Source organism: Rattus norvegicus, chromosome 14 (genome assembly GCF_021556685.1).
Source record: "Rattus norvegicus strain SHRSP/BbbUtx chromosome 14, alternate assembly SHRSP_T2T, whole genome shotgun sequence".
NCBI classification, from domain to species: domain Eukaryota; kingdom Metazoa; phylum Chordata; class Mammalia; order Rodentia; family Muridae; genus Rattus; species Rattus norvegicus.
In genome coordinates, this window is record NC_141547.1 from 27,313,917 (window position 1) to 27,341,364 (window position 27,448).

Genomic DNA, 27,448 nt, shown 5'->3' on the forward strand with positions numbered 1-27,448 from the left:
TTTATTCTCTGCTTGATATCACTCTGATAGGAGGACCAAGACAGCTGTGCGGAGAGAAAGAAATGCTTTCTCTGGTAAGCACCAGTCACATATGCTAAAGGGAGGGCAGTCAACTTGTACCATGACACCCCAGGAATGTGCAAATAGAAATGGGTACTGAAGACTCATTGCATGTCCCAGACGCAGAAAACATCCATTTAAATTTAGAACTGCTGCTCTTAGAAAGATAAAGTGCAGGTTTCAATATTTGATGTTTACCGTCACCTTAGGAGTTTGGAGAATGCTTTCATATCACGTATCATATTTATGCTCATCAAAGGACGGAAGCAATCCTTGTGGGATGGATGATGCTAATGTTTCATTATTGAGGACTAAGGAAATTATCCAATGAGGACACACACAGACACCCACATATTCCAAGAGTGTTAATACATGTTGCAAAGAGGAAGGTGCTTTGGAAGGGCTAAGATCAAAACTGAAATAAGATAATCGAAATTCAACGATAATGCCAGGCTCTAAGAGATAAGATCTATTTAAGCAGATTTTATGCTATGCAACCCTTAAAATTTATGTACAGCAAACATATCAGTCATCACAGGACCACACTTTAAGATGAACTTTGAATATGAGTTAGACGCCTCACGTATCATCACCCCGGAAATAGGACATCCGTATTATAAAAGAGCTTTGCATACTCCCATTTTCCCAGAAGGAAGCTAGTCTTTACACACTGACTCTGAAGGACCTTCATAAAGGAACCAAGGACAAATTATTCTGGTCCACTGACCTTAAACATTCTGATCAATTCAGACTGTGAGTGATGGAAAAGTTGAAACTGGAGACTGACCTACTCTAGCGCACATAAACTGAATAGAGAAAAAGAGGCCTCGGAACGATGCAACTTTTCAAACCAAGGGAGAACAGAGACTCAAGATGAATGCCAGAGATTTTTAAAGGAGTCACAACAAGGTCATGCTGATAAATTGAAATGAATATGACTTGGAACTACTCATAAATCATGCTAATTTCTTCAGAACCCACTGTCCTGGCCTCTCTGAACTCAGAGGTAATGGGCATATTATTCACATACCTGATTAATAATTTTGAAAATTTTACATCTCTTACAATAGCCTCTTGAGCTAGAGTTCAAAGGTGATGTTTCATTCAGGTCACTAAAGCACAAACTGCCTCCTACCCACTCTTTCTTTCACAGCACCCACACATACAACCCCTGCCCATGCACCCAAGCCTTATGAGGCAGGAATAAAAGAGTTTCTGTAAAATATAAAATGTATCCTGTTTTGCTACCATACGCTTTTAATAAATAGCTTGACCTTCAATATTTCTCCTTGCTTATACGCTTCCCTCACTACCGAAAGTATGTCGTCCTGAACCAAGTTTCAAGAACAATGACTGGAGTCCAAACCCATGTAACACAAGCGGCATGAATTACTGGTTAGCATCCTGCCTACTGTAGGTAGGGTGAAAAAGAGTCCTTCTGGATAATCTAGTCACTCTGGGATTATGATAATCATTTTAAATATAAACTTGATAGAATCCAGAATCGTCTGAGAGACTTACAGGCATAAATGGGAGCGATCACATTTAACTATTTCTAATCTTAACTTTTAAGTTAAATTTTCATTACATAATCTCCCCTTCCTTTTCTTGTCTTCAACTCCTCCCATGTATGCCACCCACTTTACTCTCTCTCAAATACTTGACCTCTTTATTATAATTGTTGTTACACGTACATTTAAACACACACACACACACACACGCACACACACACACGCAAACACACACACACGCATACACACACACACACGCACACACACACACACACACACACACACACGCACACACACACACTAGTAAATATACAAATACAACCTTCCCAATCCTCATGTTGCTTGTCCGTACACCATCATACTTTGATAGCACTTTGGGAGGTCCCATACTTCAGCCGGGACCCTGGGCTTTACAAAGTGACGCAAGGTGCCAAGTAGAAGCATGCCTTCATCTGCTTGCTTCTCTACTGTGGATACAACTAGCCTTGGTGTTTCAAGCCCCTGCTGCCTTGACTTCCTTACCTTCCAGAGTACTCTATCACAGCAACAGGAAAGGAACCTGACACATGCCGATGGGTACCATTATGACACAAAAGTAGGACACTATATTTGCAAAATGTATCATTATAAAATTTAAACTCAAATTCTCAGAGTGGAGAATAATATGTGAGCCACAGGCGTGTGGCCATTGCTATATCTACGAAGCTGCCACAGTCCTTCTATGTTGCTCTATTAATTACTCTCAGGACAGAATAGAAGGCGAAACAAGCAGAATTTCTCTCAGAGTCATATGATTTTATACTGTACCATTCTCTTAGCAACATCATGCTAATATAGTCAGAATTCAGAATTTCTGAATGGCAAGTGTTTTCTTTTTTTGTAATTATAATACATTTCAAAAAAAATTCCCAACAGGTTTTCCTCTCTACAATAAGCAAATAAATAGGCAAACAGTCTTTCCAATTTAATAATATTGCAAAATCCAACATCTTTATCAAAAACTTCTACAAACAACAAAAACCCTGCAATATCTTGCTACTAATATTTAGTAATATAGCATACCAAATTCCCTCCTCAATTATTAGGGTCTCAATGAATTCAAAATCAAATGGAGTTTAAATGTTGCAATACTGACTATCAGTATAAGCTGGTTCTCCTTTGGTCTCAAAATTATAAGTGATTTGCAAAGAAAATAACTAATTTAAAACTGCCTAGGTAAATATTAAGGCACTAGAGACCTGCCTATTAATAGATCCTTGGTCACTTTACATATTGGTTTAGAAAATTATGTATTATAAATATGTGGGTTTAGAAACAGCATTTATAATAAAAATTCACATGTCATGAATTTAAAACATCATTCAAAAGTCAAAAAATTGTACCTTTGCATCTCAACACTAGAGAAATTGAGACAGGAGAATTGTTTTGAGTTTGAGGCTACCCTAGGCTTCCTAGTGAGTTCATACAATCTTGGCTACAATATGGGACCCACACATCAAATAAAAAACAAATAAATGAGAACCAGAGGCGATGTGAATGTATACATGTGTGTGTGTGTGTCTTTGAGATAGACACAGAGAGCTGTATGACATTCATTCCATGTTGACATACATAGTATACATATATTTCTCACTCAATATTATAAATGAGAACTTGAGCCATCTGAGAGATTATGTCCAATGTAGCAGGAAATGCCTGTTTTGAGATTGTTGGGGCTTGATTCCCTAAACTGGAAAAGCTAGACCATAAAAGTCTCCTAAAAGAGATTCTTGGATTTTTTTCTAAAAGAGACTCTTACTCTAAAGCCAAACACATGGAAAAATTAAGTTCCTGTTTAGTCCTGTTGCACTGTAAGTCTGGGTACTAGAGACTGTGAATATTTTCATTTCATAGCTTTTCACTGAGATCATTAGATGTCTGGATGTACAAGGTAGTAATTAGTACTAACAGAAGGAATACTGCTTTACTGTGTTCAATGCTAGACCTCTGCCAGGACAATTATTGTGAAAGTCTAGATTTGCCTTAACAGAAAAAATATTCCATCAGGATACTTAAGGGAAGACATAGCTTTTCATGGCAATTAAACTCTTTCATCATTATTTTCCTGTAGGCAATTCAAAGCACAGAATGGACAATAAGAGCAGAATTAACTGAATAAGCATTATATGTATGGTTCGTGCTCCTTTATATTATGATGCTAAGTTATTTTTCCAGGGGATATTAACGTCATGTTTAATAGTTTTCTGTAGGGAGCCATTCTGAGCTATACAGTCACAAAGGATGTGGGGAGCGGGTGTGGCGGCAGTCCCAAGATGGCGCCTGGGACTGCAGCTAAGTCTCATGACTAGCACCTGACTTCCTCACACACCTGAAACTAGCCACATCCATTGTGAGAGCTGCGCAGGCGCACCATGACGCAAGGGCAGGCCATGTGACGTGAACCTATGAACTGAGATTAGGAAGTCTGGACGGAGAAGGCGGAGTTGAGGGAGGATATAAGGGAGTGTGCTGGGGGCTCGGGGGAGAAGGAAGGGAAGAAAAGAGAGATTGCTGCTTGCATTCAGAAAGAAAGGTTCCTGAATAAACTGCTTTGAGAAGAACTCATGGTGTCGCTCCTTTCTGCGGGACAGAAACAGAAGCGACAGTTTTCCTTGTTGCCATCTAGGATTCTGTCTACATCACCTAACCCCTGTGTGAAAACGTAACATATACTTGTAAACCTAATGTCCATTCCTAATAACTAAATATATAAGTGGCTGATTGAGATATTAGCCAAGGTTTTAAATCAAGGTGTACACAAAACATAAATCTGTAAGGTGTGTGAAAAAATTTAGGCCCATTTAAAAATTCATTGATTCACTTAGAAGTGAGGAGGCAGCACCCCGTGTGGAGTGAAAAGCCACTCAGAAGAGTTATTCAGTTCTGTTCTGATTCATTAAGCAGATACATTGTTACTGACGGGGTACAATTATAAGAGGCAGAAACATAGATTACACAGAACAAAGCCTTATGAATCAGAATTTGAACAGCAATAGCTAAGTACAGATTTGGTTTTTACTACTTTACCTTCTATGAAGCTTGACTGTTATTCTGTTGAATCCTCTCTATTCCCTCAGACAGGCACTAATATATGGCGCATACCAGTTAACAGTGAATAAGCTGTCTCATCCTTTGTATGATGGAACCCTTAGAAATGTGAAGTTGGCTAAAGTTTCAAAAGAACTATGTATGATGGGACGGAGACACTTAGTGTTAACAATAATCAGAAGCCGGCTGTGGTGGCACAGGTTTGTAATGTTAGTGCCTTAGAGGATGAGCCAGGAAGATCAGGAAGGTCAAGGCAGGCTAGGCGACATACTAAGAAGCTGTCCTCCAAATTTTAGTTAAATTATTAAAATAAAGTAAATGTGCATGGTCATTTACTTGTAATGCTATATATTCTGTAATCATCTACAGAGAAAACAACAACAGCAAAAAGCTTAATTATTTCAAATAGCCCGGCCATATGACCTATAATCACAGAAACTCAAGAGTTTGAAGCAGGAGGATCAATGGATAAACTTGCTTAGAACAACAAAGCAAGTTCCATCCCAGAATAAGTAATTTAATGAGATTCTGCCTGAAAGTAAAAAGACAGTGTCCAGGAATGCAACTTAGTGTTGTAGTTATTATCACATTCAAGATCAACTTCAACAGAAGAACTCTTCTTTACCAGAGTCCACACGGATTCTAGGGACCCCAGAGGTAACATTGGCATCCCAAGCTCCAGAAGTCACCCAGGCACAAAACCCCAGCAGAGACTCATTACTGCTCCTGAAGACCAGATGATCACCTGAAGCCCAGTCCACTCAGGTCAGAAGACAAGAGAAAAAATAGAAATTAAGGGGAAAAAATCCATTAAACACCCATCTAACAGAAATAATCGTTAAAACCAGCACCTAATCCTATAATAACCCCAAACCCAGATGATTAGAGGCTAATGTAAGAATACAGTCATCAATGGGTAGGGCAATGGGGCCCCACCAGAGCCCAGCTACAGTAAGTCCTGGATATTTTAACAGAAGCTTAAGAAAATGATTTTAAATCCTATCTTAAAAAGATGATAGAATCCTTTAAAGAAGAAATGAATAAATCCCTTAAAGAAATCCAGGAAAATATAAACAAATGAAAGAAATTCATAATTTTTTTTTGAAAATGGAAATATAAGCAATAAAGAAAATACAAACTCGGCATTCTGGAGATGGAAAATCTAGGTAAGTGATCAGTAACTACAGATGCAAGCATCATCAACAGAATATGGGAGAAGAGAGAGAATCTCAGGTATAGAAGATACAATAGGAGAAATTGATACATTGGCCAAAGACAAAATAAAGCCTAAAAATTTCCTGACACAAAACATCTAGGAAATTTGGGCCACTATGAAATGGCAAAAACCTAGGAATAATAGGAATGAAGAAGGAGAAGACTTCCAGCTCAAAGGACCAGACAATATTTCCAACAAAATCATAGAAGAAAAATTTCCTAAAGAAAGAGGTGTCTACAAACATACAAGAAGTTTATAGAATACCAGATAGGACTGAAACAAAGGCCTCTCGCCACATAATAATCAAATATTAAATATATATAACAAAAAAGAATGTTAAAGGTTCAAGGTAAAAGGATCACGTAACAGATAAAAGAAGACCTATTAAAGTTATACCTGACTTCTCAATAGAGACTCTAAAAGACAAAGGGGCCTAGAAAGATGTCTTGAAGTGTCTAAAAATCTGCAGATGTCAGCCCAATATACTATATCCAGCAAAACATTCAATCAGCATTGATGGACAAAATAAGACATTCCATGACAAAATTAAATTTCAGTAATATCTATCCATAAATCAAGCCCTACTGATGGATACTACATGAAAAACTCTAACCCAAGGAGGTTATCTACACCCATTAAAACACAGGAAATAAATAATTTTATTCTAGCAAAAGCAAAGAATGAAAACACACACACAAACACACACACACACACAAACACACACACACACACACACGCACACACACACATACACTAGCAACACCCACATCAATTACAGAATAAAAAAAGACAAAGACTAACAAAATGGATGTGAAAACAGGATCCATCGTTCTTCTGCATACGAGAAACACACCTCAATATCAAAGATAGGCATTGTCTCAGAGTAAAGGGCTAGAAAAATATTTCCCAAGAAAATAGACTCAAGAGACAAGTTGGTGTAGGCATTTCATTATCTAATAAAATGGATTTTCAACCAAAATTTACCAAAAAAGATGGGGAAAGATAATTCATATTCATCGAAGGAAAAAAATCCACCAACATGATGCCTCAGTGCTACACAGGCAAAGGTACCCACATTCACAAAGGAATCATCATTGAAGCTTAAATCACACGTTGGACCCCACATCTCAATAGCAGCAGACTTCAAAATCCCACTCTCATGCATAGACATGCCATCCAGACAGAAAGTAAACTGGGAAATAATGTAATTAAAAGACATGATTCAAATGGTCCTAACAGATACCTACAGAACATTTCGCCCAAACACAAAAGCACCTCATAAATCCTTCCCCCAAACTGACCATATAGTAGGTCACAAAGCATGTCTCAACAGATAAAAGAAAGTTGAGATAAAAACAGCCATTGCTATTTTCTACCCAACATATTTATGTAGTTATCATGGGGGAAGGAGGTAAGGATTTCATAGAGGACACTTCTGAGAAGTCCCTCATTCAGCTTTGCTACTTCTCAGCCTTCAGTCTGTTCTGTTACATTTTTTTAAAGAGACTTATTCATTTATTATATATAAGTATACTGTAGCTGTCCTCAGACACACCAGAAGAGGGCATCGGACCTCTTTACAGATGGTTGCAAGCTACCATGTGGTTGCTGGGAATTGAACTCAGGACCTCTGGAAAGCAGTTGGTTCTTTTAACCACTGAGTCATCTCTCCAACCCCTCTGTTACATTTTTAAGAACAACAGGTACACATTGAACAAAAACCTAGAACCTTGTCATAAAAGCAGTACTTAGGTATCCTTAATTGTACACAGTATGACAGATAAGGTAGCTACATAAAAATTTCTACCTCAAAAAACACTGTCTCAACCCCTTTACCTTCAAATCCAAATCTCATCAGAAATACACGGAGTTAAAAACAGCATTAAAAGCCCATTTTTTAAATTTTTGTATAATTACTTTGGCACTGGGGGCAGACTTCTTTCCTTCTTAAAACAGATTTAGCTACTCGCTGCAGTAATAGACACAGGAATATTTTATTCCAAAAATTAATCAGTGGATATTAAATGGTAGATTTATATCAGCTTATCAAGCCTTGAAGTTTATGGAACACTAATAAAGTGATATAGTCATGATTTACTTAACTATTTAAAATCATTATTATACCTGCCATGTTTTACTCTTGCGACTAGCCCTTCCTCATATTCTAGCTTTCTACACTGTAGAAATTTATTTTTATTCATTAAAGCAACCTTAATTGTGTCTTGTAAAATGTAATTTGAGAATTGTACTTCCATGTCCAAGAGAATGTAAGCTTCGTCAATGTATTTTAGAAATAGGCAGCGCTTTGGGGTCTGTTTGAATGAGCCACACTTTTCCCTCCACAAACACTCTGCTTTGTGCTAATAAAAATACTCATCATACAGTATGACTGATGACCTTTCAGAGAAGGGATACAGGATGTCGAAATGTCTCAATGACTTTTCCAAAGAAACAAAAATTGGACAAAGATGAAGAAATGCTTCCCAAACAATACAAAATCTTTCCTTGTAATAGTTTTGAATTTTATGGCATAATCATACGCAAGGGATACCCTCTACGACATAGAAAAATAATCAGAGAATAATTATTTTTATTTGAAACATGTGCATACAAAATAAGTTATATTTTCCTCTGGGCATTTTTCTGTTATTATTTTATTTCCGTCTGTGCACATGTGTGTTTGATGTGTGCTGGTGTGTCTATTGTATGATGACATGCACATGGCACACATGGGTATGTGGGTGAGAGGACAAACATCATTGCCAGACATCATCTTCCACCTTACTCGAGGAATGTCTTCTTTCTTTTTGCTGCTGTTTGCAGCAAGCTATGTGGCCTTGGAGTTTTCAGGGCTTCTCGTGGATCTGCCTCCCACTTCATTAGTAGTATTGCAACCACATATGCCCATTACTGAGCAAAACATTAATGGAGTTCTAGGGACCCAAACTTAGGTCCTCCTATGTTGGCTTCTTATTTTCTTACTTTGTGTTTTGTTTTGCGTTTTTGTTTTGTGGTTTTGTTTTTTTTTGTTTTTTTTTGTTGTTGTTGTTTTGTTTTTTCTTTCTTTTTTTTTTTTTTTTGTATCTTATACTTCCACTCTAAGTTTATGGAAAAGAAAAATCACCAAATTGTATCCTCCACAGTTGGACACAGAGACACACTAACACACTGTCAGCATATTGATCAGATAGGTAAGAAATGAGTCATTCGGGGTCCAGGAAGACGGTCCTCTGGATAAAGCACTGCTGACTCAAGCATCATTGGTAGCTGAGTGTGGTCTCAGCACCCAGGTGAGAGTTCAATCTTCATTGAGGGGTGGAGATAGAGGAGTCCTGTGGACTCTATGGCCAGCAAGTCTAGTTGAATGATTAGTCCATGCTTGCTCAGGGGACCATCATAGTATACAAAGTAGAGAACAATTGAAGAGAACACCTGATCTCAACTCTTGGTCTCCACATATACAGGCAAACATAGCCACTCATTACCCCTCTCACCACCACCACACACTCAAATAAATGATTTAATAGGGCTCTAACAGAATGCTTTGAGAGAAGAAAAGTCACTCTGAATGTAGACTGCTTACAAAGAAATAAGAGTGATAAAGAGCCACGCTAAGAAATTCTTTATAATTACACCAAGTTCCCTTTTTATCATGATGAAACAAATTATCTGAATGTAAGTTTCATAAAGAAGGGTTTGGTGACGAAAGATCCCATAGCCCGAAGTGGCTAATTGCTTGCTTTTGAATCTGAGTTAAGGAACAGTATAAGAATATTTACATCTTGTTCCTGGAATATACATGATTTTCTAATCCTTAGCTTATCAAAATGTGAAGCACCATGATAGGCATTTTCACTGGAATGGCTCATTACTTAGGGACTTAGAGTGTAAATGTTCAGATATAACCTTCCCTTGCATATATTGTATTTATTGTTTAAACCTGAGTGGATTTTCATATTATTACAGGCTTATAGTTCAAAAAAGCACTCTCAGCACTTGTTAGGTCCCCAAAACCAGAATACCGTGTTTAATATAATACAGTTATAACATAGTGTATTTTAATATTGAGGTAACACCTTGAATGATACCTACTGTTCTACCACACCTTCTGAAAAGACTAGAAACTCACTTTGTTACTGGGAAAGGATGATCAGACTTAATATATCTTCCTACCTGGTAACAGAAAAAAATAACTACACCTGATCTTCTTAAAGCAAGAAAATTTCACATGCATTTAATGAAGATACACAACATTTAAAATTATTACCTTATTAGCAATCTCAGGAATACTGTGCATACTAACTGGGATGTCTGACATTTCTACTGTGCTAGAAGAGTTGGGTAAACACTCACGAGCATGTCAGCCACTTAAAACAAACTACAGATTAAGAAGACTAAGAAATATGACACCCAAAACATCTACGAAAAGCTGTTATGTCCTCAAGAATTAGCTATTTCATGAAATTACTACTTCAGATGTCATGGACAGGAACTATTTTAATCCTTAATTTTTCTAATTTGGTCTTCTCAGAGTGGTCCAAATCCTGGTTTCATTTTGTGATTTTATTTTGTTTTGCTGCTCAGTCCCACATATAATTCTTTTCTTCAGCATAACATAGTCATTAATACAATTGAGATTGGTTATGTGTTTTATGACATGATCATAATTGCCAAAATTCATTAATACTACAGTTCATCAAAAATTCTGTACTTAAAGCCTAAGGTTAAAGTGACTTGCCTCTCTCCATGCTACCCTACTGCAGAACTCAGCTTATTTGTGTGTTTCTGCAATCACATACTCCCCGAGCACAAGCCCTGCTATATTTAGGATGTACTGAGTTATCATTCATGTTTTAATAGATGAATAAAAGCCCTCCTTCCATACCCATTTGATCTGTTCCTAACCTCCTACCCTACAGAAATATAATCCATCCCAGGGTCTCTTGAATTGAAATAAGTAAGTTGTCATAAGCTTCTTTGTAACTCATAAGAATTTTATAGACTACACCAAACAATATTAAGTGTTCTTTCAGAAATGTACCACCTTGCTTCCAACTAAAACCCCTACAGATGTGAAAAAACACTCTTTAAAGTCTTTGTTCAAGTCATTAAGAAAATGATGAGCATTCATAACAGGGCAGAAACAAATCCAAATATGCTGTGTGCCAGCAAAAGTATTCTCTAATAGTTCCTCTGACATAATCATAAAAAGCAAGTTATCATATATGTAATTTTTTTAAATCAATGATTCACTGGCTTATTCTTGCCCAAGAATAAATCTAGAATTTCTGCCATGAAGTCAACATGAGCTTTCTGTTTGTCCCAGAAAACAGTATTTTTATTTTTTAAAAACAAAAATCAATAAATTAAATGTGTGAGAACTCAATCAACATCACAGCCAATAAAACAATTAATTTTTAGAAATAACAAAATATGTAATTATTTAATCATAACAGTTATCAAAATTAAACATAATTTAATTGCTTATTCAGAGTCATTAATTATGTAGAGTTGAAAAATTACACTATTGAAGCAATCATTTAATCATTAGAGCTAGGAAAAAAAGTGTCTAAATACTAATTCATTATTTCTGCTATGGTCTTGGGAAATTACATCCCATATTTATAATAAAACCAACATAATTATTTTAAGATGCATAACTAATTACATTGGCATGAATCTTTAATATGCTAACAGTATATGGGAAAGTAAAAACTAGAAACTGATTTCTAAGGGAAAAAAATGACACAATGAAACAGTTAATAACCAAAAAGAAGTGTATAATTCCCAGAGCGCTGAAAAAATATACAATATACAGAGCTCTTTTCAGTACAGGGTAAACTTAGTTAACAGCATTTTTAGACAAATTCCTTTCCTGCTGATGGCAAGAAGCTCAAGTATTATTTCCACCCATCTTTTAACTCATGAAATAAACTTTCAAAGAAAGAGGGAAAAAATGCTTATGTCTCTCTTGACTTCCCTGATGCCAGGAAATACCTAAATTTAAAAATTCTCTTCAAGTGAACAGTAGAAAGAATCAGGACTTTTGGGTGACCTTTTGAGGGACATTATTCAAGGATTCTTAAGCTGCAGAATTACAATTAGTCTCTGACAGTGACTTTTGTTAATCAAGTTTGCATTTCTTTGAACTTTACAATCCTGTACTTGCTTGAATCTGTTTAACTCCTATTTGCTCAGCAACACATCAGAGTCACTAAATTATGCAAATTACCTGTTGGCAATTCTGACTCATACATGCACATGGGGGGGGGTGCTGTATCTTCTTTCGTTCAAAGTCATTCATGACTTTGAAGGAAGTTCTTAAATAAATCTACATTCCCACCAAGTGATGACTGCAGAACAAAAAAATTACTTGCTACAGTGTAGACCACAAATCATGCCAACTGCAGGGGGAGGGGCTTCCCCATTCCGATCACTCTCATATAACATAAAAAATACTGCTGATCTCCAGACAATACTTCTTAAAGAAGGTCTACTGTCACTAAACTACTGCTGTATTATTTTATTTATGGACAGCAGAGAGCACAAAGCCATCTTGGTGAATTATGGAAATGTTGAAATGTGCCTGTCCTGAATATTCTCAGCGACTAAACAAGTATATAAAGTAAAGTTATAGAGTCATAAAATAAAGGATCAAAAATAAATAATATAAAAGATAACCTGGGCCAGCCTTTCTCAAACTCTTTAATTCCAATTTCTATGAGGAAAAAATAAAGTAAGTCTCCCTATGGCTTATAAATGTAAGTATTAAACTATACTAAGTCATTTTCTTCTAATATAAGTTCTTATGGTCTTTAAGGTGTTATGCTACACTGTGAATTTGGAAAAGAAACAATGTGTGTTGCTTGCCAAAACTCACCTGACTGCAGAAACCTTTGCTTAAGTGTAGCGTTCAAGTCTAGTATGTTTTAGAAAATGATAAACATTTCCAAATACCATAATTTATACACACTACATTAGTGATGTGAATCGCCATAGTAACCGATGAAAGTTTATCACTTTTGATTTGAGATAAGGCATCTTGCTGGACTGATGTGATTTAAGGAAAGGATGCAAGTCTTCAATTATACAGTAGCTGCTCTCATCCAAAAATCCACTCCGATGTTTCAGCTGTCTACTGTCAACTGTGATTTAGAAGTGGCAAATTAAGAATTCAACAATACATATGTTTGAAATCATGTGATGATCTGAATACATGATGAAATCTCAAAGGTCCAGCTTAATCTTGCTTGCTTGTACATACATTCACACACACATACATACATATGTACATATATTTGCACTTACTGAAGCATGGTTACTTTTTGGGAGGAGTGTGAAACAGGTCATGGTATGCTATTATCAAATGATCAGAATCACAAGGAGACCAATCATATCTTGATAAAAAATGAAGAAAGCTATGAATGCAGATGTGAATTTTCATAGAAACACATTGCTTATTCCTAGAAAAGGTAGGTATAAAGACCAGTGAGGAATAATTACAGAAGACATGGTCTCCTTGGCGATCACCCAGTTATGTGAAAATGATGACGCAAACTTTATATGTCTGGAATTTCTATGGAGAAAGGGCCTGAAGTTACCACTGTTGTTGTTCAAAGCTTATGGATCTGAAAAGACTACTGCTTGCTACCTTCTTAATACTTAGGGACACATAAGAAATGACTGTTCACAAATTGTCTCACTCTTGTGAGCAACTCTCATACTTAAGATTAGCACAAGTTGTAAACGTTAATCTAAACTATTCAAGAACTCTACATGCATTTTACTCCAGACACTGTAAGAATTCCCAAGTAGCTCAGGGGAATGCTGAGATGGACCTGCTTCCATTCCATTGGTCTGACCATACCCTCTACAGAAGTCCCTGTGAGCATGTTTAAAGGACCATGATATCACTAACATTTAACCGATGGTGTATAAAGCACAGCAACTTGGACAGAACAACGCAAAACACAGAAAAGACCACTTATAGAAGATGTTCTCTTCTTTCTCATTCATGTGTTTCAGAAATTCAAAACGGAAGTGGTAAGATGTATCAAAATAAAGAGTATGTCATATCGGTGATCTACACTGGCTATTGGGTGACCATTGTGTTGATGTTTGCTGGTCTCTTGTGATGAAGTATGCATGTCTAGGCTCTAACACGAAGTTTCAAAATCAGACAATGACAACCATGAGAAACTAACATTATAAACCTTAAGGACAATAATATGGGAATTGTACATGAATTAATTAATATGAATTAATATGTTGATGGTGACAGTGCTTTTTTGTAAGAATTTATTTAATTTTACAAACATCTATGATTATTGTGTATTCTAGAGGCAAAGAACTTACCCTAAAAAGGTGTTCATATACATAATAACTATTTTTGCTCTTGATGTCTACTCTTTGAAAAGTGTTTTGGGGATATCTGATAAAATATCCATTATAAATTTCACAATGATCCTTGGACCTACATCTTTGCAAGTCACCTCCCCGAGCTATTTTCACGGAGGCACCTGTAAACATGTGCATGATGACAATTTCAGCTGTATTCAAGGTGGCAAAAGAAACCAAAAACAAAATTACAGCATTTATATTATATATAAATATAATTATATAAAAAGATACAAATTATATCATATATATTTATATGACTACTATGGTAGGAAGAAATAAGTCTACAAATGCTAACCAAAAAAAAAAAAAAAGCTTTTTAAGGTAAATTTTAAAAGTATATACGAATTAGAGAACATTTTGTAAAAAGTTAAATTCTAATTTTTAAATGAATAGATATCTTAGGTACATTTCACGCACACAGAAGATATATTCATATACATATTTTGAATATATGAATACATTAGCATTTGTGTGAATATGAATAGACTAGGAAAAGCCTCAGAAAATTAAAGATAAAATAACATAATGGCATTTTCTTATGGACAAGAAGATTGGATATTTAAAATTTCTACTTTGATACTTATTTTATGCAGTCATGATTTAATACTGTAACCACATAATAAAACTCTTCAAGGAAAGGTATCATGTAATATTTTCATGCTACCAAACAGTCCACAAAAATTAGTTCTGAAAACATGAAATAAGATAATTCACAAAAGTATATTGATTTGGTAGTTTATACACTTAATAATGTTGCTTTTCAATGAATTTATAAACCAAAAAGAATAAATAAATAAAAATAAATACACCACACAAAAAAATAAGAAGAAAACAATCCACTTATACATTGAATCCAAAGTGCTTTCTCAACTTTTCTGCACTTATGAAATTAACATTAAGGCTATTGCTATTTTAAATATTTTGAAATAGTTTCAGATAATGGCTGTTTAATCCTCCAGTCACAGCAGTGAAGATGATCATGAAACTAAGATGACCACGCTGTCATCTGGGACCTCCCATCACACACTCTAACGGGGATGAGCAGTTGGAGAGAGAAAGGAGGGAAGGAGAGCGAGTAGGAGGGATTTGGGAGGGAGAAGACAAATACATAAAACCCAGAGACAAATCCTTGGGCTCTTGATGCATTGCTATTTATAATACAATCATCGTTACTAAACTCTAGTGCAAAATAGCTTCAGAAAGGGACTTGGAAAGATAAGTCTCCTGGCTGAACAAGAATACCATGGTTAAAATAAAATGATTAAGAGAAGAGCATTGTTAGTTGTTGAATTTATTTAACCACAATAACAACACTTGCCATTCTATATTTAAAAAAGGTGGGGAAATGGTATTTCCTCCGCCCCTTTTACTAAAGGCTTAGGATGTCAGGGGCATACTATTCTAGGGTCTAAGAACAATAAATCTTTAGCAAAAGCAAGTATATCTGATAGTCCATTCCTGTTTTTCTTCTCTCCAAAAGTGAGCCAAATTAAAACTCTCCTATTGCTCTAGTAAAGAAGAAAAGAACATTGTAGAACCAGAGTGATCACCCTCTTCTTAAGAAGCAAGCAGTCAGGTTTGGTTAATACAAAATTATTCCTTGAAACAATATACAAGTTAGGTCAAATCTGAGGGTCGATGGTTCTGTTGTGTTTTCTGTCTAAGGTATAGGTGTAATCACTACTGCCCAGCATCCTGAAGGAAACAGTGTACCCTGGATAGAGTGATAGATTATGTCCTCTCTCCAAGACAGCCAGAAACAGTTGAAGGGTTCCCCCTACACAAGAAATCTAATAATACTGGTTTTAAGTTATTTTTGTCAAACTGACTGCTCCTTCCCACCTGATGAATTCCTGCCAGAAGACCTCCTCAGAGAGTAAGCCAGATGGCAGAAGACTGTCTTCAAAACACCTGAGCTTCAAATCCCAAGGACCAAGATACCATGATTTTCCCCTCGGGCTACATCATCCTACGGAGCTGATGCCAAACAGCAGAACCATCCTTGCCAAATCAGGAGAATATAAAAAGGGCAGACAGTTTTATAATAAGCCTTTAAGAATATCTGACAAGAGAAAATTCAATAAGAAACAAAATTTGAAAATTTGTTTTGAAAAAGTTGACATCGTTACTAGCATTTTAAATACACATGGGGTATGTGTGTGTGTGTGTGTGTGTGTGAGTGTGTGTGTGTGTGTGTGTGAGAGAGAGAGACAGAGAGAGAGAGAGAGAGAGAGAGAGAGAGTGTTATGAGTGATTATCTAGTGAGTGCCACTTGGTAGCAATCAATCCAATTCCTGAGAGTTATACACCATCCTTAAACATTCAAGATACAATGTTGCTACAAAATATTCTACTCTATGGCGGGCAGTCAAGCAAATGAAACCTAATACCAGCACACCCGTTCTTTAGGGCTTCAGTTTCTGAAAATGAAGAGTGATGGGCATAATATTTGGCTTAAAATTCTAAGATTTCTTCTAGTATAAGATCACTCTAACTACAATGCTAACTAAATCTAAATGCAATAAATGTATGCTTATCATATAAATAACATCTGGAAGTCTAGTATATGTGAATGAGTGTGTTCAAGAGTTACATATGTGGGTTGGGGATTTAGCTCAGTGGTAGAGCACTTGCCTAGCACCCGCAAGGCCCTGGGTTTGGTCCCCAGCTCCGAAAAAAAAGAAAAAAAAAAAGGAGTTACATATGCATGCTTTTATTGATCCTGAAAAATGTGACTGTGAGTTACAAGGATTCATTTTCCTTAGTGTGTGTGCACATGCGTGTGTGTGTGTGTGTGTCTGTGTGTGTGTGTGTGTGTGTGTGTGTGTGTGTGTGTGTGTCTGGTGTTAATAGTTCACATGTGGAGCTTGGATGCAATGCGTGAGTAGAGTTTTTCCTGAATACGGATTCTAGGGAGTGGACTCAGGTTGTCTGGTTTAGCAACAAAAGTCCCAGGAGCTCTTTCATAAATACCTTTCTTATTAATTTAATATAAAGGGACTAGTTACTTGGGGTAGGTAGGCTTTTCTGATCTCTTCTCCATTTCACTCCTATAAATATTCTTATAACTGGGAAGAGCTGAGAGCTCTTATGTATTCTCGAGAAAAATCACTCATTTATCCATTACTTAAATCTGATTTGGGCTTATTGGGTACACAAGAATTTTTGTAAAATTCCCAAACTATCACCACGACTCAAAAGCAAAAGTTATGGTGGTGATTTTATATCCCTTTCTATGTTTAAAATGAGAACTATTAGAACATGAGAATACAGGAATTCTATATGTGGTATGTATGCATTCATAACTTTATTTTATTCTCTTATCAGAAGACTTAAGGAATACATATTCAGAAATACATTTGCTACATGTTACAATTTATGTCTGTTTTCAATATTGGACAATTTTTAATGGATATAATACTATTAGCAGTTGGTACACTCTGTACAAAATCCACTTGAATACTGCCCTCAATGTAACACTGATTCAAAACACGATTTTTTTATCTCACTATGGTGACATGTTCATATACCTATTTTATATTTCACATTCAATACACTATTTAATAAATTACACATGGTACTCAATACAACCTCAGAAGGATGCTTTATGTCCTACATGACTTTGCCTAGCTGTAAGAAAAAGAATGTGTTTGGAGCATGCTTAAGGCAGGGTGGGCTAAGCTTTTTCTGGGTGTTTAATAAATTAAATGATTTTGAGTTGTATTTCCGACTTGTGAAGTATTTACCAAGATAAAAGCCAGTCACAAGTTGAGTGCTTTATCCATTTACAGTCATAAAATAATGGCAGTATGTATATACTGGATAGATTTTCTTTCTATTGAAACAAACCAAAATATAATCGAATCAGTAGATGTGCACACTCTCATACAGACAGACCAGGATTTTTTTCCCTCAATTTTATATTGACATGGAAAGTCCTAAACTGCTACCATGAAGATATTAAAATGGAAAATAGAAGGACCTTTCTTTTTAATTAAGGCATGCCAAAGACTTTTTCATATTCAGCCAGGCCTGATAACACACAGCCAGCACTTAGGAGGCAGAGGTAGGTGGACCTCTGTGAGTTCAAGGCCAGCCTGGTCTGCAAACTAAGTTTCAGAAGAGCCAAGGCTGTCACACAGAGAAACCCTGTCTCAAAAAAACCCAAAAACCAAAACCAAACCAAACCAAACCAAAACAAAACAAAAACAAAAACAAAAACAAAAAACAAAAAAACCCACCTTCTCATACTCATCTGTATTTAAGTTATGAGTAGACATTGCTATATTTAGAGTGTGTGCCTATATAGATGTGTGCATACATATGCATAAAATTTCATGTAAAAATTTATGCAGGTCAGTGCTCTTCCCAAATACCCAAGACACCTAATACTAGACTCTTAAACAATCTTAAAAAAGCCAATGAATATCCAAAGGAAGAGCTGGCTTTTAAAGTCATGTGTTCACCTGTTTATCCGTTAAACGAGAAACTGCATCGGAAACACAGTACACAGCAAGCATTCAATGAGTTCTCATGAGCTCGTTTAAATATCCATTTACACGGATCCCTGTATAAAGAGTTCATTTCCATCTGAGCTAAAGGCTTCAACAGACATAAAAGAGGAATGGAAAGGGGGGAACATCTTGACCTTCACAAACACCAACAAGCATCCAGGTAGGCAATGACCAAAACAGACAAAACAGAGGCGTCTAAAAGGGTTGCAGCATCCCCTTGTTGATGCTTTTTCTTCCTCCTCTCAAGGTACCTTGAAGAGAAGGCAAACAAATCTACCATGCCTAATTTGTAATTCTCATCTGCCTGCTGCTTGGCTATTTTGTCAGTGAACTTTATTTCACTCACCTCAAGCCCCCTCCCTCCTGAAAAAGAAAAGAAAAGAAAAAACAGAACAGTCAAAGGAGGTGATCGCCAAGAGGCCAGAGGCGCAAAATCCCTGGAAGAAACAGAGCAGGAATGTGACCTGTGCAGAACCGACGACGTGGACAAAACAGGAGGATCTTGCAGGGATCAGACAGGCGCTTCAGGAGCATTTGCCAGGAATAGCCAATAAAGTAACCTGCCAGGTAGGGTAACCCAAGAAAACAAAGGCTGATTCATTCACACCTCCACAGGTAGAAAAGGAGCCAGGAACTTCACCCATTTTTGCCTGGGGAACCAATGGGTTTTTAAATTAGGAGAACCACACGGTAAGAGCACAATCTCCACCTAAATGCTATTTTATGAGAATACACAACAGAGTAGCGATTGTGTATTTTCCTTTTTATTTTCAGAAAATCCCCTCTTTAAAGCTTCTGAGAAAAACACTGGGATTATAAGATTAAGAAATACAAAAGATGTCTTTGTTACGGGGCATACTGTTTATACCCAGATATCATGAAGCCTTGCATTCAAAACCCAGCCGTAATGGAGGCCCACAGCAGAATGGGTACAGTGAATGCAGCCACCCTGAATGTTGGTAGATTATTATACAAAGGGCAGCTATCCCACTGAGAGGGCTGGCAGCTTGACAGAGGACCAACAAACGAATAAACTGAAAAGCTTAATGAGTCCAGTTTCACCCTCCCACCTCCCAGCCCTGACACTGAGGCAAACAAGCCACCATAATAACCTGTGCCCTTCACTCTGCCTAAGGGAGAGGAAGGATAGCCAGCCTTCTTGGGGCATTACGCCTGGAAGAATGGGAATCTGAGAGCTAGAGCCACACAGCTCCACAAGTCTTCTCTGACTACACAAATAATCCCAATGCTGGCACGCAAGCGCCATTTTCTTTCCTCACTAAGTGTGAGTAACACTAACCATTGCTCAGAATCAACTCATGTTTGAGAAAGAAAAACGTTCATCCATTCATTTTCTGACAAAACAAAAGCACTTTGGGGAGATTTCCTGGAGGAACCGTTGTTTGGAGTCCTGGCTATGTCCATCTTGTGTAATCTCTCCCATATCTGAATATTACTGAATTGCTTGGAAGTTCTCTCTGTGTTTTCTACATTTGATATCGAGAGTTGAAATACCCAAAGGACTAAAGCTATATCCATGCTGAGGATTCTACCGGGCTGACAGAGAATGAGAACTTCTTAAGCCAAAAAAACAAACACCAGTAACAAAGCTGTCCCGGTGAGGTGCTGGGCCCACTCTCCCAAGCACAGTAGCGTGTGAGGGGTGGGGTCCACTCTATTATTGGAGAGAACTAGTAGGAGAACTTCTGAACTGTTCAGTCTTTTCCAGTTCAAATGTTACAGATTCCAAGGCAATTCTTGGTTCCCTTAAAGTGTTCTATTGCCAATCTCAAGTAAAATATTTGTAATGTGCAAAACTAGCTTCCACCAAAGCTAATAATGTCATTGGACAATGTATGAGATTTTTAAATTGATATTTCTTCCTTTTACTATACCACATAATCTTCCAATGTATGTTTCTGAAAGAAAAAAAATCAGCATTAAGTATGTCTTTGTTCTGGGTTTATACAAAAATTTATAAAATTGTCAGAATAGCAATAATACTGATAAATAAAAAGTAAAAAACAAAACAACAGCAAACTAGTCAAGAGGTTGTAATAATATTAACCCTGCATAGAGAGCTATCATTTTAGATTCACCAGGTCAGTTGTCAGGCCAAAGGACCAGCATTTGGAAGGTGAACATGGTTCACGTTAAACCATGCTAAAAAGATGGGCAGAATCATCAGTCCCTTAATAAGGCCCTGCAGTTTTCAATCTCAGAAACCTTGGCCTTAGCACATTAGTTAACAAGGACACATCCAATCAAAGACATGTTTGCCCACTTTATTAAATTATTCAATAAAGCATAAATCCTCCTTCTCCTCTTGCACTCTCTTTTCAAGGTATGCTTTCCTAAAAACTCTGGGTTTGCCCAACATTTGAGGCTTCCTTAATCTTTCTTAAGGGCCACCTGTGATGGGGCCCCTTGTCCTGTGTCTGACCTTCATGTGATTGAATGGCTTTAGCTCTCTGCTTTTCTCCATTCTCCTTGTCTGGGCAGCAGCTGAGATTTACTGTTTGCCTGCCCTGTTTTTGTTTTTTATTTTTCTATTTAATAAAATTGTCCCTAAGTATCCATTTGAGCCCATTCTTAAATTCTCTTATTAACAAGATTAAGAACAGCAAGATGCAACCTTAATTTCTCCCGTTTTAAAACAACTTCTCCATTGGAACATATATTTAAGGCAACATGCATATATGTTCCAGGGACACAGTCAAACATATTTAGCTCAAGAATAAATCATTTTGGTATGCCCTTGGATGATATCTAATCTGCTGACACTACATTTTGACTATATAAAGGATGTGTTGTATGCATTATGTATTAAATATATAATACACATATCATTATATATACATAATATAATACATATATTACATTGTTCTCCATATAATTTTATACACAAACATGCACACATACATGCACATACACACAAGTACACTGTTTAAAATTATAAAATTTTTACAGTGAGTAAAATTTTTAGTTATTAATAAAATTAGAAATTGTGATATTGCAAGTTCAGGTACTTGAGAGTAAAACATTAACAGAAATCTTCTTTGCCCTAGGAACGGCCACAACACACTGGCTTTTAATTCAGAAGTCACTTAAAAGCCAAGTGTGCCATCGCATTCCTGCAATCCCAGTGCCTGGGAGGCTCAGGAATTAAGCATTTGTAGCTTGCCTGGGCTTATGAGACATGATGAGGCCATGCATCAGAACATGGCTAGGGCAGTGCAGAAAAGCATTGCGTAACAGCTTAAAGGAAGACTTTACAGGAATTAGCAAATACCCCTCAGAACCTGCAGTTTGGAAGCTCCAAAGCTGTGTTCCTTACCCAAGCTGACAGCTCTACTCCCTCTCACCTCTTGCCCTGTCCTAGAGACACTGCTGAAGACTCCTTAGCATATATTTGAACATTTATTCCAATTTCCTCAAACCACCTGCCAGTCTTTCACTGACAGATCCAACTGTCAAAGCTCTTCCCTTTTTGGGCTGGTTTAATTGCTTCCAGTAAAAAAGAAACTGACATTCTACTTTGTTAAAAAAAAGTGAAGCTTTTGACATTTCAGGAAGTTAATAGATGAATAAACCGTATCACTCGCACACCTGTCCTTTAAGGGAATTTGACCTGGATACCTGCGTGCCGTGCTCAAACGTTTATAATTGAACTAGTTGATGAATGAAGAAGGATGAAGTGAGCCACACTGCAAGGTGCATGCTGAGTCTGCTCCTTTAAGTGGCAAAATCAAATACCAATGGCATTGCTTTAACAAAAAGAAAACACAATCATAAGGCTGTAACAATCAGATTGAATCGATGCATTACGCCTCTTTATTTGGGGGTAGCCTTCTTTCAACTGAGAACAACTCAACCTCATAACCGACCTGCAAACCATCCGTATATTAAAAAAAAAGAGGATTATCTAACAGAGACGATGTTTTAGATGCTTTTGTAAAAAAAAGAAAAAAGAAACAGATAACTCTTAACCCAACATTATATTAGGGCAGTTTTCCCCCTAATAAGCCAATACTATTATCTTAAGAACCCTGTCTGCCAATGGAAAGCAGAGACTTTTGTTTTTAATTTCCAAGTCATCTCTAAGTTATGTATTAAGTTGATGTGAGGCATAGCAGTCATTCACTCCTGAAATGTAACACACAAACGTAGAAAAGCTTTAATCAATTCAGACGTAGGATATAATATAAAATGAGATTTCATCACCTCTTAATCTATTAGGGTGGAAAAAAATATCTTCCTAAGCCCAGCATGATGAATAGATATGCAGTTCTGGTATCACTTGCTAACATCACTTTTAAAAAGATCTAGATATATAATCTTCTCTAGGAATGTTTAATTACATATTATCCAGTTTTTCCTGGTTGCTCATAAGCTATTTTTTTTTTAAAAGGGAAAAGCAATCCACCTGGAAACCTTCATAGACGCCATTCTCAGCATCCCAAGATACACACAGGAATCCTACTTTGGAGGGAGATGTTTATGCTCATGCAGTGGACCTCTCCTTGCATCATAAACGTTCTCCCTTGACAGAATTCATCGCAGAGCTATTTTAATAACCAGGATTCTAAGTCTTTCTTCCTAATTAAACTTTTCTATGTTTCCTTTCATTTTCCTTTCATGCCAAATATATTCCTCTAAGCTTTACTGAGAAGAACTAATCTCCAACGGGAAGCTCTATTCCACACAGCATCTTTTCCGTTTCCTTCCTTCTTCCTCTAAAATTGAGAAATAACTCATGAAAATACTCAGGCTAGAGTCACATCCCTGGAATTGACCTTAGATAATATTTATTCAAATTCCTGGGTAGAGAACGAAGATAGATTCTAGAAAGTGCTTTAAAAACCTAATTTGCAAATCAAACCACATATTGAAAAATATTTGAGTGTAACAAAGATTGGACAGTTCAATAAAATTATAGAGTTGAGAAAGACCAGAAAACCATATCCAATAATAAGACACCAGTATATAAATGACTTTCCTCAACACAACTAAAATGATTTTTATTTTGGTCTGATTTTTATATTGTACTATATGCCTTGTGATGACTTAGATGTATTTTAAGTAGTAGAACATTAATAAAGCAAAAATCTCACTTTTTTATATTATCAGAACTAAATTATCAGAATTCAAATTATCAGAACTAAAACCTTGTCTCCTCAGCTTGATGTTACAAATGAGTTTGTATTAAAAATCCTGGGGCTAACAGCAATTCAAGTGTTATACTTGTCTGAGCTGGAACGATACTATACATTCCTTTTCATTTTCTTGAGAAAAGTGATGACAGAAAATATAAATTAAATAAACATTTTCATGGGCCTGCAACAAACTTAGACTCAAAAGAACCTTACCAGTTTTACGTGTGTTTATTAGTAAGATGGTAGCTTTTTAAGTCAGGGTGGCGATATGTACCTTACCTCATTTCTCCGAAGAGAGCAAATAAATCTCATCGTTTTATACCTCTGTAAAGTATACTATTTATCACATGGGTGAGAAGTTCACCCATTAATGGAACACGAATTCTTTCACCCTGCCAACAACCCAATCATTGGGGCCTCCAGCAACAGTAAATTCTGTAACCTTGATCTCACACATAAACGTGTTTTTGTAAGTCACAATCTGCCAAGCTAGAGGTGACAGCTTTATTTTTACGGTGGCTCAGTTTAATCTGCATTTTCTAATTAATATAAATTATATGGAAAGAGCATACTATGTGCTACTGTAAAGGGGATTCTGGGATAGGTGTAATGGCCAATTTTACAGCCTATTAAGTATAGATACTTATATTCAAAGTAACAGCTGACTCAAATATATCACAAGAATCACTGCTAATTTAAGTGATACTTTTTATTTTGTGACAACCTGTAACCACATGTTTGAACAAATGTTGCCATAGCTCATTTTAGTCATTAGCAGCTACCAGACTTTCCACTTATACTTCAGACACAAATCAAACCTTATTAATGGACAGAATTCCAACTCTCTGTACCCGTCTTCTTAAGTTTCCAGGAAAAGAGAAAAAATAAAAAATAAAATAAAATAAAAATATGCAATGTCTTACTATTCTCTAAACATCTATAAAGACAGTAGGTCCTCGGGTCAGAAGACTGTCTCCAGAATTCTTAAAGCTGAAGCTTCAGAAATTTGTGTGAGTGTGTGTGTGTGAGTGTGTGTGTGTGCGTGCGCGCGCGCGTGTGTGTGTATGTGCATGTGTGCAAAGGTACGCCTTCAGGGAACTTCTTGAAGACAGTTCTTTCTTTGAGTCTTGTATGTCTTGGGGAATTAAACTCAGTTCTCCAGGCATGGTAGCAGGCACCTTTACTCAGTCATCTTGCCAAACAAGCTATTTCACTTCTCTTATGTGCTGCTTACAAGTCAATGGGTAAAACTTTTTCAAAATTAGTAACAAAAATGAAAATATGGAGTTGGCATTTTATACATTTTTTATCCCTTTTAATCATAGTACTTGACACCCCAAATCACCAATGATGTTTATCGGTTGAATTCAAATATTTGCATTCTTATAGGAAGTCCAAGGCTACTAAATTTCCTTCCAACATTTCATCAAGAAATAGTCCAGAGACTGCCCCACCTAGGGATCCATCCCATCTACTGACACTAAACCCAGACAGTATTGCTGATGCCAAGAAGCACTTGCTGACAGGAGCCTGGTATAACTGTCCTCTAGGAGGCTCTGCCAGAGCCTGACCAATACAGATGAAGACCTATGCAACCAGCTATCAAACTAAGCATGGGGACCTCAATGGAGGAGTTAGAGAAAGGACTGAAGGAGCTGAAGGGGTGAGCCACCCCACAGGAAGAACTACAATATCAACCAGTCAGAACCCCTCAGGAACTAAACCACCAAACAAAGAGTAGACATGGAAGGGCCAATAGCTCCAGCTGCATAGGGTACCAGAGGATGGCCTTATCTGGCATCACTGGAAGGGGAGGCCCTTGGTCCTGTGGAGGCTAGATGACTGACTAAGCATAAGGGAATGCTAGGGCGCTGAAGTCGGAGTGGAGGGTGGGTGAGCACCCCCAGAGAAGCAGAGGCTATGGGAGGAGTGGATGGGGGTTTAACTGGGAGGGGGGAATAACAATTGAAATGTAAATAAATAAAATAACCCATAAAAAGAGAAATAGATCATTTTCAAATCAACTTCTATTGGTAGTGAAACACAGAATTTAAGAGTGAATCTACAAATATTTGCTTATTCATGAATGATAATTCCTGTTCTCACTTCCCTTGTAGAATGAATATATTTCCCTGCTGCATATGAACTGATTACCTTGGAGACTGTCTAAATGTTTTATAAAACAAAGATATTTAGGGAGTAAATTTTGACAAAAATCGCCCTTCTTATACCATGGTAGACTCCTATGGTGCCTTCATTACTAGTTCTGCTAAAATGCCTCAGAACTTGCTTTCCTGTTCCAGAAACCCAGGAAAGAAAAACGATCCAGTTGAAACTTAGCACCTCTCCTGGAGACAGAGACAGGACAGTATGTCACACTTAAGTTGAACTTCATATTTCCAGTAAAAACTTACTTGCAGCAATGAAGTACTTTAAAAGTCTTATTACAGATAAAGCTACTCTTCTCTACAATACACCCTCTCCAACTGGACCTTCTGTTTTGCATACAACCTCACTATGTTAAAAACTATCCACCTATATGGCAAAAAATCAAGACAAATATGTCCGTCAGTGAAAATAATTCATAATCCATCAGATATTAATACTTCTGAGATGAAGAATAGCATCCTAAAAATTGAGCAAAAGACATAAAAGAGGACATTTTTCTCATAAAACATAAAACAAGAAACACTATAAAATGTGCATATAGTCTTTTAAAATTAGCTTTAAGACAAATTTTAAGACACACACATGGGTTATAAATTTGTAGTCTAAATCAAAGTTAAAAATTGTAACCCATTATTTGTAGGTGCTTATCAAGAAAATTTTTCAGAACTGTTGGAAAATAATGTTGAGAATAATAAAATTTATAGTTCATATCTATATATACTTATGTCTGTACTCTCTATATATGTATATATGTGTACTATACATACATAGACATATAAAACAAAAAGAAAATACAATGTTCCTAAGTTTATGAGACAATTACTACAAAACATGCATGCAAATGTCTTTTTTTACCATCACCTTTTCCCTTCAGAATTTTCACATATGGTTGCCACATTTGCTGCTAGAGACAATGCCAACACAACCCTTGCCAATGACTACAGCAGATTTCATACACCAGAGTTCATCAATGCTAATTACATCAAGGCTCTTCAGAGAAATGAGTAAAAACTCCTCTCTCTCTCTCTCTCTCTCTCTCTCTCTCTCTCTCTCTCTCTCTCACTCTCTCTCAACACACACACACACACACACACACACACACACACACACACACACACACACACGACTCATATCATTATGGAGCCCAAGAATCTCACAAGTTGTCATTTGAAGGCCAGATATTTGGTGGCATTGTTGTTTTCAACCTGAACAGAAGATGTGAAAAGCAGAAAAGAGAATAGGGTATATCCTTACCATAGTCAAAAAATATGAGAACTAAATTCTCAGTTATCATTTGACTGGTGAAGATGGACGTCTCATCTCAAAAGAAAGATA

At 36.7% G+C, this 27,448-nt stretch overlaps 1 protein-coding gene across 49 annotated transcripts in view; it reads right to left on the reverse strand.

The window, feature by feature from the left end:
• Adgrl3 (adhesion G protein-coupled receptor L3) overlaps positions 1 to 27,448 on the reverse strand; it is a 781,670-nt gene that overhangs the window by 622,751 nt on the left and 131,471 nt on the right.